We start from the raw sequence: 17985 nt of genomic DNA, 5'->3' as shown, positions 1-17985 counted from the left end.
ATGATTTTGTAGAGGAATAGAAATAGATTCTTGTGTCTAGGCTTCCACATGGGAAGAGATCATCTATTTGCTGTCAAGCTGACACATGTGAGCAACGCTCAGTTCACACGTGTCAAGAAGCTCTGGGCACTGTTATGAGTTAAATGTATTCTGTTGCGAGTGAAGCAACATTAGCATTTGATCTATGGGGTTTTCCTGGCACTGAGTGAAGGAAGCGCCCAGGAGGAAGAGTATCTCCTCCTCTTCCTGTGTGGAGATGGATGGAAAGGTAAGCCAGGGGAGATTATGTCAGGAAAGGCACCAAACTAGCAATGCAGTGGCTTGATCCTCCTCCAGCCAGTGGAAAATAATAAAATATAGTAGAGGCACTAGAGTGAAAGGAAAGACCTGGTGACCTGGCAGAAAGGCATAGAGGGGGCTGGACAGGAAGGCTGAAACTAGAGAAAACTCACTGACATTGCAGCTTGAAACTGCACCTATGCTTTATACCACAATAAGCATATCACCAAACATTTGCTTTGAAGCCAAAGCAAAGTAACATCTATCTCCAAAAACTCTTGCCCTATAACGGGATCTGTTTAAAGTGTTCATAAAATAATGCTGAAAATGCTTGAAGTTTCTCTGCTACCAAATTGAAGCTTAGGGAGTTAGAGTCATAGCCTATTAAAATTCTGTTTAGCATGCACATTTTAACAAAGATGTTTCAATAAAAGGGGGTTCCATATAATTATCTAATGACTTGCTATGTCAGTCATGATAGATCCCAGGTCTGTGACTCTCTCACGAGAGTTAAAAAGAAGATAAATATACAAGTTCTTACCTGCTGCCCTTCCAACTTGAGCTGAAAGCAGTAAATAGTCTTATGGACGTCTCTGATGTGATTTGCATTGCTGAGAAAACAAATCCTGTAGAGAGAAAAAAATAGGCAAAAAGACGTGCTATTTTCTTTTCATTGAATGAAAAACGTTCTTCCACGATGTTTGAGAATGTAATTTGCTATATTTTCTATTTAATTGCATTCCTCGGTTTTTCCACTCCCAAATATTTTCATCCTTAGGGCTAAAAAGGTTTACAAGTCTACAGATGTTGGAATTTCATGCCTAAGTATTATTTGATTGAGCAGCAGTAGGACAATGGGATACTCTTCCCATGCCATATCTTCCATCTATCCCAGATCCCTCTCTGTGGGGCTGCTCTCCAGCGCCTCATCACCCAGTCTGTACATATAGCCAGGGTTGCCCCATCCCAGATGCAGGACCCAGCACTTGCGCTTGTTATACTTCATGTGATTGCCCAGCTCTGCAGTCTGTCCATCTCTCTCTGTAAGGGCTTTCCGCCCTCAAGGCTGGTCAGATCTGGTCAGATGTTAAACATGAAGTTTAACAAGAGCAAGTGCCGGGTCCTGCACCTGGGATGGGGCAACCCTGGCTATAAATGATCCTTAAAGGTCCCTTCCAACTCAGGATATTCTGTGATTCAGTGATTCTATGATACCTTGGTTATGAATGAATGATCCCAGAGAGACCAAAAAGCTTACAAGCATTCAGATGTCTTTTAAGGAGAATGAAAGTCAGTCCCACAGCACCCAACCAGAGAAACGTAGGAAGAGGACCTGCAGCACCAGGCAGTCCAGCAGGACAACAGTGCCTAAGACTGCATGGTCTGCTGCAGTATGACAGCTCCACCCGTCACATCCCATTACTCTGTCACTGCCTAGGGGTGCCAATTGCAACCAAGGCAGTAAGAGAGGAGGCTGTTAGCTAGGCCTCTGCATAACTGCTGGTAGCAGCACAGAGGCTCTTTCCGCACAGTGGGAAAAGATTTCCATATGTGATCAAGGTATTTTCTGGAAAAAAATAATCAAAAACCCAAGAGTTCTGCTGGCAAGAGCTACCAGATATGAGCACTGGTCCCAAGACCAACCCCGACAGACCTGCCAATAAGCAGATTAATAGTAAGGACTGGAGAACAGCTTAGTTATCCAGATTTCATTTCACATCTTCTTCTACATTAGCCATCAAGGACCCATTTCAAAAGAATTCCCTCTTTTCACACACAAATAAGGTTCAGATGTTCAGCTGCTCTGCACCTCCCAGTCCCTGCTACAGCTGCTCAAGAGACCTTGCGTGCTGATCAGCTGAATGCTTACAGCAAGCTCAGGAATAAGAAGCACTGAACATAGTCACAGTGAGGCTCTCCTCCCTGAGGGGGATTGATGGTGGTAGAAGCTCAATGCAGGACATCCAAAGATGTCTCTGCTGAAATCTAAACCAGCCTTAATTACTGTTACATTGCAATACAACAACAATTGAAAACAAATAACAGATAAAGTGTTATAAGTACAAAGAAGAGTAAGCAGAAACAGTAACAATAGAAAGGTAGAACATATGGGACTATTCAACCAAAAATTGTATGAAAACTGCGCCCACAAAACCTTTGAAAAATTTGCAAAACAGACCAGAAAATATAATATTTGCTTTGTTTACCAAACACTTTAGAGTTCTCCAGGTACTAGGATTTTTTTTCCCCTTTCATAAAAAGCACATTAAAAGGGAAGCTCATTGTCATTGTGCTGTTGCAACATTTGCACTAATAGGGCTGTCTATCTTTTCAAAGAACTGCTTCTTTGAAGGAAGCTACAGTAAATTGTTTAGGGAATTTACCGTTGAGTGGTTCCCTCAAGAGCTGCATCTCTCTTTCGCTGATTAATAATGAAGCATTAATGAAAATGTTTCCATGTCTCCATGCTCCCACCAATTAAATGTGGTGCAGAAAAGAAATCCAGCCTTTGGAAATTGTTATTTGTCTTACTTGCAAGACAAGCAGTAGCGAGAGTAATTCTTTACTGGGAATATTGGTAAAACAAGGCCTGCATTTAGGGGATTCAGACTGGGAAAGATGGATTCTTAAGCTGACATTTAAGAATCACTGACTCTCAAATACCACATTAGCAATCAAGAAATCAACAGTGTTTGGAAGAAATGTAATTAGCTCAGCATGCTCCGCTTGAAACCAGTACTGTAGTTATCAGCTGCAACAAATGCCAAAATGGAGAATTTGTTTTCCATTGAAATGCATTACATTTTACTGTATTAAAGGCATGAGAGCTTGAGACATTAATATTTCTGAGAAACTGCTGGAGCTAGCTTAGATCAGGGTGGATTTTTCTCCATTAGCTGAGCAAATTCTGGGAAAGCAATCTGTCTTTCTTTCGCTTGGTCTGTGCTAAATGTATTGCCATGACATCGTGCAAGACAACTGGGGAGAATGTGCGGTAGGTTATTAATATGTTTTCATTTCATTTGTGTACAGAAGTTACTGAGATCGTGTTTTATATGTAATTATATTACGCACTATCTGAATTGACCTTCTTATTCTGGAATTAAGCACGGAGGATGTCAAGTCAACAGCCCCTGAAAGCCAGTGCTTCTGGACACAGATGGTAGAGCTTATGTGTAGAGAGAGGAGTAATTCCATGCACGGCAGTAAATATTTACTCAAATCCAGTCAACATTGGTAGTGCTTTAATTTGACAGCTGCTTTGAAACTTATTTGAGTATATGGTGGTCTCAGATCACTGCAGAGTTGAAAGCTGCCACCCTTCCTGGCTTCCTCGGTAAAGAAGATATGGATTAAATCCTAAATGTGTTTCGGAAATGAACTGTACTATATACTCAGAGCTGACTGCTCCAATATATAACAGGAGATGACAATTAGCTTCTGCTGTACATCTTTCTCCAAGCAAAAAGAGGCCTTAAGTTCTTAGCTGTCTATCACTTTAGCACTTTTTACAACTATCTTCAGTGCACTCCAATTTTTGGAGCGAGCTGGAGCATGAAATCACACTTCCTTGATTTGCTCGGTGCCAGCACTACGCTTTCCTCGGTGCAGAATAGAAGGGAGCGACCCTCTTTGTGCCCTCAGCACTCCCTGCTGCGAAGGCTCTGTCCCTGCAAAAGCCAGGCACGGTGACCCAGGGGAAGCAAGGCACCCATCGGTTCTGGACAAAGCCCCCTTCAGCCAACGAGCTCTTAGCCCCCCCGACAGTGTAAGAGGTCTTTTGAGAAGAAATTCATAAGGCCACAGACTGACAAAGAGCTTTCTGGTATAGGCAGGAAAAAGGTGAATAGGAAAAGTACTGGGTGGGAGAAGAGTGACGGAGAGGCAAAATGTGTGTTGTAAGGGGAGGAGTGAAGGGACAGAAGTTACAGGGTCACCGTGCTCTTAGGCTGTGAGCCAGGCTCCTAGGTGCTGTGGTCAGATAAATACTAATGCAATAGTTTTAAAACACTGCTCTGAAATGTCACCTTCATCTCCATTGATCTCCATTACCAAACAGGTCTTTCACTGTCACTTGTGACAAAAGGCATTAGTCAAGGAAAAGCTCTAAATAAACTCGAGGAAGACAAGCAAGCTCTTCTCTCTTAGCCACACACAATAACTTTAAGAGAAAAGCCTAAGAAAATAGGGCATTAAAAAAAAAAAAAAAATCTAGTACTGAAACTGAAAATTGAAATCTTCTATTCTAAATCTGTCAGGCTTATCAAAAATATTTAGTTTTTTTTTTTTTCTTTCTTTCTTTTTTTTTTCTTTTTTTTTTTTTTTACCACCTTTAGGAAGGATGTTTTTGTCTGGATCAGAAAATAGCCCGGTGAAACATTTTTAAGATTTACTTTAATGTCCACATTACACCAGGGTAACTGGTACCCAGGTCCACACTGTACGGCTGAAATTTACCCAAGATGTCCCAAGGCTGGAGTTACGCTTTAACCCCTGAACCATGCTAAGAAAGAATTGGTGGCTGGAAGCCAGCTGCTAGAGGTGCCTCCAACTGCCTGTTTGGAGGACACGTCCCCTGCCACCCCGTGCGGAAACACTCAAGCACTCTGTGCCCTCGCACATCTCCTGCTGCATGATCAGACCTTCACCTGGTGTGCAACCAGAACGACGTGTCCTTCTGCGTCCTGGCGGACACACTCTGGGTAACCTTTTAGTCAGACCACGCCACAATTTCAGGAAAAAAAAACTTGGTTTTATCAGAACAGTGGCCTAACGAAGCGATAAAACAGGGTGGTTTAGCTAACAATGTGGAAAGCTGGATGCAGGGATTCCTATGATCAGTTTGGACAGGCACAGCCACATAGGGGAAAAAAAAACAGTTTTGGAGTCACTCTTGTCATCGCTTAACGTACGTGTGATGGGCGGAGAGCGGTGGCACTGCTTAAACCACTAACACATCCACGAACTGCTGCCGCATCCGCTTGTCAGAGCTCAGATATTTCAGAAGCTGTCACTGAAGAGGAGCCTCTAGGGGAACGATGTTTCTCTCTTCTTCTCTTAAATCGTAAACTGAAGGCAGACAAAGGTGGCAGTAAATCCCCTTGACGGCTGCCCAGTCAGAGGCATACCTCAGTGGCAGGGCATGCTAAGGCAGAGCTTGATGCAATCTTTTCCATACCACAGCCCCAAAACAACTTTTCTCTGCTGACGCATCCCTTGTAGCCAAAGAAATCGAGGCAGAAAGGAGACATGATAAGGGAGGGTGTGCATGTGCTGGTTCCACATCACCCAGTGTGATGCAAAGGGGAAGCTCCAAGGTCCCTCCAAGTCACCCCATGCCTGTGCCCTGCAGGTTTTTATAGTTATTTCCTATGCCCTTATACTCTCCAGCATAAATGTTAAACTAAAGCTCCTGGTCCTTGTTTTCCATAAATATTGCAGTGGAGAATTAGCTGAATTTAATTACAGTTATCATGAAATAGCAAGCATTAATCAGATGCCAGTAGCAGCTGTATTTTGCTCTTTTGAAAGCAAGAAACTATTTAAAAACTATTTCATTAAGAGCAGAAAACTATTTTAGAAACAAAGCAAAAAGCATTCCATTTATAGAGTGGTATTATCTCAGTGCACACAAACACCCTCAAAATAATAACACAAAGCCCCTCTTAATAGCATGCTGTTGTAGTAAGAGCCTCTTATGGAGACAAAATCTAGAGAGATATTCATCTGAACTGTACTCTAGATCTAAAAGAGAGAGAGAGGAATGGAGAGCAATCTAAACAAAATGTGTCAGTTTTCTCATCTATTTCGGCTGCTGACACGCACTTTCAGTGGAGATGCCCATCTAATTACAACATCATAAAGTTCTTTACATGAGCATAAATTGCTCTAATTCACACAGCAGTTCCTCTTTTGCACTGCAAGGAACATGTCAGTGCAAAGAGGATCAAGCCCTTCATAGATAAAACCAGTTTGCTTTTGACATTCTCGGCCCATTTGCTTCCAAATTTCCCTCCTCCCCATGCCAGGAGGGATCTGCCTGGGATCAGAGGTGGGAGTGCAGGAGGTTCCCACCTGCAGGCCCCTGAGGAGGGTGGGCAGGACAGGGAGGGTGCCTAAGGGTGCAGGGGGACAGGATGCAGGCGATCACACCCAGGGCATTTTGCTGCCTGGCTCCTGCCAGAGCTTCGGGATCTGCACCTGTAGGATTTGCCCCTCAGGCTCTGGTGTGCACAAAACTACAAATGCATCCAACCACTGAAGGAATTCAGATTTAGGCACTAAAAATTTAGGTGCCACAAACTACACAGCGTGTGGACAATCTGTTCTTCATCGTTGCTCCCATGGATTTTTGTCTAGAACCAGTTTTTGCTTTCCAGAAGCTGATGGAATCATCTTTTGCAAGCACCTCCTCTAAGCTAAGATTAAACAATTGCTACTTGTGATTAAACAATTCAATGCAACAGTTCAGTGGGAAGGGAAATAACAAGGTCACCAAGTCCAACTGCCTGACCACCCTGGGGCTCACCAGAATTACTGAGGGCAGTGTCCAAATGCCCCTTGAGCACTGGCAGGCATGAGGCACCAACCACCTCGCTGGGCAGCCTGCCCCAGCCTTTGGCCACCCTCACGGGAAAGCAATGTCCCCTCCTGCCCAGCCTGAGCTCTCCGGCTGCAGCTCAGGGAGTTGCAGCGAGTGGGGAACACACATTTACCAAGCAGCCGTGCAGCTCTCCGTGCAGCTCTCCCAGTGTGAACTGCAAGGGCTCCTCCCTGAGAGTGCAAACAGCAGCCAGCACACAAGCCAAGACAACTTCTTGTCCTACACACATCTGAGATAGTCTCGTAGGTCAGCTGGTCCGCAGGCTGTTGGGACTGACCACAGGACTTGCAGAAGTATTTTAACAACTACTTTATTTCCCTCAAAGTTGAGATGTGCTATAAAATGTGTCAAGGCAGGATTGGAATGCTTTACAGACATGCAGTTTGGGGCAGGAGGCCAAGGCAAGATATGGCTTTGCATAACTCTTCAGCTGTAAAACAGTTTACACAGAGTGCTTTTTTAACACTGGTGATTCTAACTCTCCTCCTGCCTCTGAAACCACTTCTGCTGCTTTCTGGGGCTTCTCATGAGAAGCACCCAAGTTATATTATATTTCATAAGTGTAGAGATATTAAAACTTGAAGCATAAAGTCTCTCCCTATCCCAGATTAAGAAGTTCCCTGTGATTTTTCACTACAGTGACAAAGAAAGAATTCTCATCAAAGTCAGGCAGCAGATAACTCAGATGGAGCAATATAAGCAATATATACTCAGAATATATATATATATATATATTTTTTTTTTTTTTTCAGATTTAAAATCGTCCATTAGGAGATCGTCCAATATATTAGTTCCTCCAGGCCACATACTTGCATTAATAGTTTCCACTCTCCAGCTCCTGACACACTGCAGTGAGCACTTTTCACTAGGTATTGCCTCCCTGTTTTGACAAATGAGCCCACCTCTTAAAGATAAGCCTGAGACACAGCCCTGTCCTTCCAAAAGACACTTATTAGCTTCCACTCAGATTTTCTAAAGAGTCCTGAGCACCACTGACACTTGCCCAGGACGTATGTGGGTTTGATGAGCAGCCGAAAGGACATGCAAACACAAGCACAGATTTATCTTTTTCTTCCAGCCCAACAATCACACAGAGCTTGCTGTAAAAATGTTGTCAGACATGAGCTCCACTATGTAACCTTACAGCCATTAGCTGCTGCGATACCGTGCTGTTTGTGCGGCAGCACTCCCTAAGCTGCAGGCGGAGGGGAGCAGCCAACCACCAGCAGCAACCAGGGGCTGGGAGCAGTTCCCTGCTTCCTTCTGGTGGGTGCTGGCACCCCACGGAGCCTGGGAGCGTGCTGCTGATGGGTCACTGCTACACAGGGAGAGGGAAACATCCCGAAAGTCTCTGACTTCAAAAGGAAGAAGGAAAACTTATATCTACACATTGCTGCCTCCACGCTGTATCCACTTTCTCTGTGCCACCAGCAGCCCCAAGGTTGCCTGCATCCCCGTCGCAGCACAGTCTTCAACCAGAGCCCAGGGCCAAAGCCTTCAGAGCCTGAAAAGTTGATGCAAGTGCAATGGTGAGGTGGAGAACGTTAAATGCGGGCTGCCCAAAAATACACTTGCCTTCTGATGCAAGTCCCACCGCCTCCTGTTCTTCTTGGATGACTCCCCATGAAAATTCTCACAAGTAAAGGCTTCGTTAGGAAAAGACAAACCACAATCATCATTGCAGAAAAGCTAATTGCCTGAATAACTTTAAAGTAACCCCTCTATTTTTCTAAAAATAGCGCCTACGTCTTAGAGAACCTCATTTTAAAATATCCCGTGTAAGGTAAATAGATAGAAGAGGTTGTTGAATAGGTGAGCGCTGACAGGTTAAAATGTTAAAATAAAAGTCAAGCTTTGGTTTTGGAGCCTGCTGTGCACTGGAAACATTAACCTACTTTGAGTAAAGTTTGCTAACTGAGCAGAAGAGAAAACAAGCAGGGCGTGCTGAAGAGAGCTGTGTGCAGCTCCTCTGTCTCGTGCCTTTGGAGCTACAGGGACTAAACACTAGGAGAAAAACTCAACCAAAAACCTGGCTGCCATCCAGAAGCTTAGAGCCTTTGAAAGAGCCCCATGGTGAAAATGAAGCTTCCTAACATTTTGATTTTCTTTCCCATCTGCTTGAGAAAACAGAAAACTCTGGTTTTAATTGTAATTAGTGGTCAGAAATTCAGATTTTGTTGTTTTCCCAAGTGAATTTTGGCATTCGGGACTGTAAAAACCTGCCTCAGGTTGTTCGCAGGGGTTCAGGTATCAGCTTGTGCCTATGACGAGATGCCAACAATTTTTCCTCTTAGAAACATGTGATTCCTGCTAAGAGCAGCACTGCCAACATTTCCATTTTTCTGCAGATTAATAACATTTCCTGGGTCAAAGAAGGGATAAATAAGCATGGACCCCTGAAACATGCTGAACGTTTTTGTCGTGACAAAAGACAAACAAAGCACTGTAAATTGGAAAACAGCTTTTAAGTAAAATTGCTTTCCTTTATGAATTATTTTTTTTTTTTTTACAACTCTGCAATAAAATGCTTCAAAAAAGGACTTTCCTACTGAGCATAAAGAAAACTTATATCCTTCTTTAACACAAATACACTGACTTTTCACTTTTATGCTCATTATCATATGCCCCCCGTTATAGGAATAGATCCTAGCAGAGGATGCAATTCAAGATCTAACAGATACTTCACCCCAGGTTTCCTTTTTTAATCCCGGGTTTTTATTTTTTTTTTTTTTATTTTCTGGCATTTAATTTTTAAGAAAGTTTTTAAGTGGGAACGTGTGGCATTGTTTTTCAGTAGTGCAGAAGGCTCTGTGATATCCCAGACAGCAGCTGATGAATTTCAAAAGGTTCCTTCTGGACAAGCCTCTAAGACTCTGGGTGGTCGCCGTCTCACCCAGCCTCCTTTTCTCCAGAAAGCAGAGGGCTGCGTGTGATGGATGCAGATCGTATCACAAGCTGACCAGTAGTTGTAACTCTAGCTGCTGATACCAGACAGGTCAGAATTCATGTAAAGGAAGACACGCTCGTCTGGGAGCTCTCTTTCAGAAAACAGAGATGTTCACAGAACCAAAGCAAACCTCTCAGCTTTCACCAAACAACTCCGAAGCTCCTGAAAGCCTTGCTTCATGTTGGGAGCAGCAGCCAGATACACACACTGATTAGTTTTTAGTAATCCACTCAAGCTAAAGTGATCCTAAGCATGGCACTAAAGTTCTGCCTCTGCTCACAGCCAAATAGGAGATGACATCTCTCTTTAGTGCATGTACGATATAAAGAAATGCAGCAATAAAAAGAAAGAAAACAAAACTCAGAACTGCAGTGCTCTTCATCAAAGCTCTGTCCTCTGACAGAATCAGCATTTTAGACTAAGCTTAATGAAGGAATAAATTAAGGGATAAGGAGAAATGTTAGACCAGAGCATGTGCACGTGTTCAGTGCTACCACACCAAGTCCTCAGCAGGATTTTACCATCAGTGGGATAGGAGGTCTTTTTCTTTTTCTTTTTTTTTCTTTTAATTTTTCTTTTTCTTTTTCTTTTTCTTCCAGTGCCAGTTTTCCCACAGACTGCTGTGAGCCTCAATGCAATCCAAGGTTTCTTCTGGGTGGATAATTGACTCTATTTTCCTGTCTTATGAAGTGAATGAAGTGTTTTACTTATCAGAAGTGTTTTCAGACCATCGTCTAGAAAGGTACATTTTTGGACAGGAGCTTGCATGCTGCTTTGCACAGGGTTCAGTAAAAACAAATCACATGCTGAGATGACTAGATGCTGCATAGTGAGAGAGGGATAGGGTTTTGTGTGGGGGAGGAAATCCTAACGAATGTTGAATGATCAATACTGCAGTGAATTTAGCAAAAAGACTTACAACCAAAGTAAATAACAGTCCAGAATAACAGGTTTTGGGAAATGACTTGTCCGATAGTATGGGGAATTCATCAAAGAAGGCAGTCAGACTTCCCCCAGGAAGAAAATGTAATTCCACTTAAAGTTTCCATCATTAATTGCTACCTCAGGGGTAAATGTTGCCCGGACTCTTGAGAGAGGACTCCGGGCACCAAAAGCAGATCTGAACAGAAATTTCAAACACCGGAGGGTTTACTCTTCCCTGTCTTCAAAATGGACCTGCCTTCCAAATCTGGAGGTCTTCCTGAGGGGAAAAAAATATCATTTTGTGGGATCTCTTTTTAAAATAATGTTTTCTACCAAAAAAAAAAATATATATATTAAAAATGAGGGAAGGAGATGGAGACATTTTTGAAATGTTTAAGGGAAAACCATTTCAAACATCACTGAATAAAAAGAACAAGCAGGGAAGTGGGAAGAGATAAGGACAAAAGCTCTGCTTTTGTTCTTTTTTTTTTTTTTTTTTTTCCTTTTTTCTCTAGGATGTAATTATTCTGCTGTACGTGGGAAGAACAACAGGACAGAGAAACGACACAGATAAATCCTGCATCTTTCCTCTGCGCACAGAGAGGATGCTGCAGCAAGCCTCAGTCGGTAGCATAAGGCCTGGCTGGGCTGCTCTGGGAAGGTTTTGTGGGATCGGTGCCGGGGAGGGCTTAAGGGTGAAGGATGTGGGCACGGAGAGCTGGTGTGGGCCCGTGGTGCTTGTGAGCAGAAGCATTGCTGGAGCAGCGGTGGGACGGGATCAGCCTCCCTGGTAATTAACCTTTGTGCAGCTGATGAGGCTTTTTTCCCTACAGAGGATTTAGTGAAACTGTCCAGGCTTACTGGAGGAGTTGGAAAGGCTCCATTCAGGGAAACGTGCACAGAGACATCTCTGCTGCCAAACATCTGTTAATTAGCTACCATAAAAAAATAAATACTAAAAATCAATCATCAGAAGCTAAGCTCAAAAAATGTTTCTACCAGCAAAAACAAAATAATCCTGTCCCTGCACAGCTTGATATTTTAGATATTTTAGATATTTTTCCCCCAGTCCAGCATGAATTACATGGCCTTAGGATAAATTTAAACTGGAAAGGTGCAGAACCACCCAAACTCCTCAGTTCACAAAGATCACAGGATGGGAAGAAAGGGAGGTGATCGTGCCTCTGAGCTCTTCTGTAGCACTCCCTGGGCTGGTTTCAGATCTCACACAAGGTCATCACCTGAGGGACAAACCAGAGCTGTCTCCAGCCAGAACCTCTTAAACAAGGGGGCTCGGGGCTGAGTTCAGGAGATCAGGATCAGGAGGGTGTTGGCTGCCACCCAGACACACCCCTCCTCGTTCAGGAGCCAAGGGCAGAGGTGGGCTCCGAGACACGTCTTTCCCCTGGGAGCTTCTCTGTGATCTCTAACTGGGATTTTAAAGGAATATCACTTCTAGCTGAGACAAGAAAGAACTCAAATTCAAAACATGCAGGGTCAGGTTCACCCATCAAGGGCATACAGATCAGTCATTTTTCCTTCCTTGTCCCTGAAAATTAGGCTGACTCCCCTCAGCCTCCTGAAAGCACCTTGCTCCTCCCAGGCTAGGTGCTGGAGCTTCGTGCGAGATCAGGACGAGAGCCAGCAGTTTTTCTCTAAGTAGCGCTCTACCAGGGTTTGCAAATCACTTGAAGATGATGTTTTCCTGGCTGGCTCCCAGGGCCCAGAGCAGCCACAGGGCAGACGTTGCCGCGTTGCTTGCCGAGGATGCACCAGGCAGGGTACCACAACCAGGCCTCCTGCTGCTGCTAGCTACGTGCCGCGGCCTCTGAGGGCATCCCCGTCCCTCCTGCGGGGGGAAGGTCCGGACAGGGACCTATGGAGATGGCAGAGATGGGCTTCCTCCTGAGGGTTTGGGGAAAGAGGGAGCTGTAAGTGCGGTCTCAATCGTTCTCATTGCACGCATGAGCTGGGGAAGCCAGAGGACACTGTTAATGAGGGAATCCGGGGAATTATTTCTATTCTTTATGATCTTTATTTAATGATTTAACTTCAGAGCCAAGGAAGATAGGGTATTTTGGGAAGGTAAATTGTGGCTCAGGAAGAAATAATTAGATCAATGAAGATAGTGCAAGCCAGTCTGGGCTCACTGAAACAAAATGGGGGGGGGGGGGGGGGGGGGGGGGGGAGAGCTATTTCAATATTTTTCCTCATCAAAGTATCCTTGTTTCCTTGAAGTCCCACATTCTCACGCTTTGAAACTTGAGCCCCCCCCCAGCCCCCCCCCCCCCCCCCCCCCCCCCCCCCCCCCAAGAAGAAAAGCTCTTTTGATGACAGAAAATAGTCTAATTAAAATAGGTTTAAAATGACCACCTCAAGCAGCACCTAACGTTGTGGAAGTGATGTAAATTCTGGCTCAGGCATTGTTTCCAAAAGCAGCTCTGAACTGGAAAAGCAATCAGCTTTCTTGCCAGGCTAACCTTGCCTGCTAGGGTTCATCTAGAAATAGATTTTGTAGTCTTTCCAGTTAAACGAAAACCTCTATGGAAGAGATTTTAGAGGTGAGAAAGAATGGGTTAGTGTGAAAATTTCTTGAGTGAAGACCATGACAGATGATGCAGTTCTCCCATGTGCTTTATCTGTTGTGCTCAGGCTCTGAACCTACACTCAAACAAACCAACCAACAGAAGTCAGTGTAGCTTTTAAAGACTTCTGAATATAAATGCCTTCTCCCCTCCTAAACACCATACTGGATTACTTTGCACCATTTACCTTTATCTGTCATCTATCTCCTTCCAGTAACCTAAAGGGAGCCTGCAAGACATCAGGAGAGGGACTTTTTGTCAGGTAGGGCAGTGATAGGACAACGAATAATGCTTTTAAACTAAAGGAGAGAAGATTTAGATTAGATATAAGGAAGAAATTGTTCACTCAGAGGGTGGCAAGGCCCTGGCACAGGCTGCCCAGGGAATCTGTGGCTGCCCCATCCCTGGAGATGCTCAGGGCCAGGCTGGATGGGGCTTTGGGCAGCCTGGGCTGGGGGGAGGGGGCCCTGCCCATGGTAGGGGGCTGGAGCTGGGGGGGCTTTGAGGTCCCTTCCAACCCAAACCATGCTGTAGATCTATGAATCTATGAAAAATGGAAACAATATCAGATATTTATATGTGCATGCTAAGCTTTTCAGGAGTTGCTGTGATGTTTGATAAAGTGACTAGAGTTTATTCTCAAATATTGTTGTTCCAATTCATAATATGATTGTAATATTTCGTACTCTTCTTTTGGCAAATAAACTGATTTTCTAAACCACACTATTTTTCTAAAAGGTTCAACATTGTTTTACCAGCAGGAATAAACAGAAACAACCTTAAAAGTGGAAAGTTGTGTCAATCTTAGTCCAACCAATGCGCCTGTGCTTAAGGAAAGGAACTTGGTATAATCCAGTTCTTCCAGCAGAATTAGATCAGACGAGGTTCAATAATTCAGCAGCTGAATGGGTGCATAGAAACTGCAGACTCACTGGCTCAGCCCTTTGCATGCAGAGGGTGTGGTAAGACTATCATTTTGTCTATCAGAATGAGTAACAAAAATGCTAATGAACAAACAGAACACAGTCAATTCCTAACCTGACACTGGAAGCAGATATGGTTGAAAAGCAGTGTGCTGTCTGGGTGTGTGTGTGAGAGAGTTTTCCTCTGAATTGACTCATGGTTTGAGAAGACAGATTTTATTTTTTTCCCCTCCAAAAAATTCCCTCAACAGCAGGTAGGCAGAAAATGACCAGCTAAGCTGTCAAGCCCCTGTTGGAACACATTTATTGATCATTCTCTGCTGAACACACATTTTGTTTTGATTTTGCCCATGCTGGGCTCTACAGCGGTACTCACCTCCTGTACACGTTTCTGAAGTGGCTACAGGGCCACATGGGCCAGATCTGCAACCACCAGGGAGAGGCATTGATATTTCTTTGTTTCGATGTCTCCCAGCCCCACTGAGATGAATGGGTCTCCCCAGCCAACGCTGCTCACCTCCAACTCCACTGGCAGCTCTCTCACTGCACGTCCCATCCCCGTGCAGCTCACAGCCACAGCAGCAAGAGCAGAGCTGGACTTTCCCCTGTTGCACACTGTTTATTTTCCTTTTTTTATTATTATTATTTTTTTTTTTTTTTTAGCAGCAAATCCTGCGCTGCTCCAGGCATGAGTATTAATGTATGAACAGAATGGTAGCACTTGAATTTGTCATTAACCACACTGTTTATACATTGACGTAGGGAAATAAATAATGCACAAGCATCACTGAATGGTATGGTATTGATACATAATGTTTAATTCACTCTTTTCAAAGATTGTTTGTTTCAAATGTGCACCTTTGTGCACTAATGACTATTTATGCTCAAGGATACGAAGGACAAATTATGGCAGAATGAGTGCTAGAAATCCACAGGGATAATATCGAATGATAATTTATGTGGTTGTGAGGGATTAGTTGAACTTCTCACCTACTTGGGGGCACGGGAGATTCTATTTCTGCACCACTGAGGTATAGCTCAATTACATTCAGCTGAGTACAACTAAAAGTTTTCCTGCTCAGGGTTTCCCACTCATTTCTTTTCCGGACATGCGGTCCCCTCTGACTTTATCTTTCTACCTGAATAATTTTCACAGCAGTGAAAAGGTTGTGCTACGCATGAGTGTACAAGCCTACTACTCGAGAAATCCAGATCATTTTTCTGAACCGAAAGGTAGTTTTACTTCATGAATTAGATGGAAGAACACATTTCTACAGCGTGTCTCACTTGAAGCTCTGCCTGGCTGTGGTTTCTGTAGTTTCTCAAGAGTCAAACAGACGGCAGACTTGGCCCTCATCTTGAAAATATTGAAATACTCAAGTCCTTCCAGAATCTGAAACGGCACTGAAAATTTTTAAGCATTTTAAGCTCCATTTCTGAATGGATTTCAAGTCGTCTATCAGTCACCTACTGATGATAGAGGTACAGATACTGCTGCATCAGGGCACCAGAGGCTACTGTGCCCTGATAGCAGGGAAATCCTGCAATTGGAATAGCAAAGAAAGCATCATCAGAAGACATTAAATACCCACACTATGCTAAATAAACTTAGTGTGACTGGGTTTCTTACAGTGTATAGCAAATTAATTAATAACAGATGCCCGAAGCGCAGCAAAGTGTTCCTTCAGCTAGGCAAGTCTTACGTTAGAGGTAGCACATAATGGAAAAGCCAGGTAATGGTAGCAAGAGCATAGTTAGAGGGTACGGTCACGGCTGGTCTCTGATAATAAGATTAAATGTCAGAATATCACAACTAAGTTCTTGTTTCCCCAACAAAAAGCAGCTTAGGAAAACGTGGTTTCGCAGCATTTTTCAAGGTAGATGCAACGCTCCAACAAGAAACCGAGCTTCCACGTCAGGGGCAAGGGCTGGCACGTGGTGCGTGGCAATAGCAGCGGCAGGTGGCACCGGCAGCGCTCACGCAGTGACGGACATGGTGTGCCAGTTTTGGGGACTGCACAGCTGCCAACCCTGCCTGCAGCCCCGGCTGCCCTGCACAGCACAGCCAAGGTCGCAGTCAGTGACATCCCGATTCCAGGTCGCTGCGGTGCAAAAAGCCTCCCTCCAGCAGTATATGCGTTTCACACCTAGCTGCTCCTTTTGTCAAGCTGTCATATTTAATTAAAAATGCTGACAGCCTTTAAGGATCTCTACAATGTGCAAAAAATACGTAAGATCAACACTTCACACTTCTACCAGCTATTATTCTTTTCCTACAGTAATTTAATTCACTTCCTCTAGTTCTTCAGGAGCTGGGGGCCGAGCTTTTCAAATTGTATTTTCCACTTGCTGTTCCCGAGGAGAGGCAGAACAAATACTTTCTAATCAGCACCTTGACCTCCTCCGTGCAGACCTGTCCTGGGGACTTTGTCCACCTGAGAGGTTCCCCTGTGCTCTGTGGGGTGGTTGCTTTCTGCAGGGCATTTCTTGGGCTGGGGGGAGAGCTCATGCTATGCACTCTTACTCCCTCATCAGAGAGAACACTTTTTTTCTTTAAATCTGCAAGTGCTTGGAGTTAAATCCATAGGGGTTAAGGCATCTAACTGCCTATGAGACCTCCGAGTGCCGTATCCCGCTCCTGTAGCGTTAAATCAAACGCTCGGCTTCCTGCGGTTGCTCTGGATGTGCCATGAGGTGACGATCCCATCTCTGTGTGCACTCACAGACAAACACCTTCCCATGCCTTCCCTTCAGGCACAGGAAAACCTCGTTCTCTGGGAATTTTTCTCTGCCTCTCCCTCTTTTAAAGGCAGCATCAAGATACTAACATCACTGCAAATAATTTACAAGAGAGAATTCCTCTCTGCTTTCCAGGAGTGCCATGAGACACTCTTCTTTATCAATGCAGTGCTATTACCACTGTATTTTTATGTCTCTCTCATTTTGGTACTTCATTTTTGCCATCTTGTGTGTAACTACAGTGTCTAATGACACCCTGAGACACTGGGTCCTGGCCACAGCAGATGCTAGATCTATATAACTCCTCCTGCTGTGTACCACTGAGAGCCTAGACAGACAGGGCAGGCTGTGGGAAGGAAAGCAATAACCCCCATTTGCAGATAAAAACTAAAGGTTCAGAAAGGTACCCGCCTGCTTCTAAAGCCAACAGAGATGAGGAGACACTAGAGGGAGAAAGGGCAGCTGCAGCCCCTGCTTTTGCTCTGCCAGTCTTTTCAAGCTCCCACAGAGACTCTGCTAAGCTTTCTGGCCTTCCCTCCTGCTCTGGCTCAGATCCCTTTCCCCTCCAGCAGAGCTGGGGCTGGGACATCTCCGTGGGAGATGAAGTGCCAAGCTCAGGGGTCAGCCCTGCAGCAGAACCTCTCCCGAGGAGCTCCAGCACCGCTCAGCTCCCGGTGGCTCCGGCAAGCTGCCAGCTCCTGCTGAGTGACGTGCCCAGAGCTGCACAAGGAACCAGGAACAGCATCCAAAATGCTCGTGAGCTGTAGTGAGTTTGAGACCACCCACCTCTGATTCCTGTATCTTCTCACCCATGTGCAAGCTTGTTCAAGGTTAGCGTACTGAGGCTGTGAGCTTGGCTATTTACCAAGGGAAATTTATGGGGGCAAACGCATCTCAAGAGCATATGACAACGGGACTTGAAATGGAGGGCAGGTCGGACAGAAAATACTGATGCAACAGGAATATTCACTCCCAGTGTTCCTC

The sequence above is a fragment of the Aythya fuligula genome, chromosome 7 (genome assembly GCF_009819795.1).
Source record: "Aythya fuligula isolate bAytFul2 chromosome 7, bAytFul2.pri, whole genome shotgun sequence".
Classification (NCBI taxonomy): domain Eukaryota; kingdom Metazoa; phylum Chordata; class Aves; order Anseriformes; family Anatidae; genus Aythya; species Aythya fuligula.
This window is presented reverse-complemented; position numbering follows the sequence as displayed.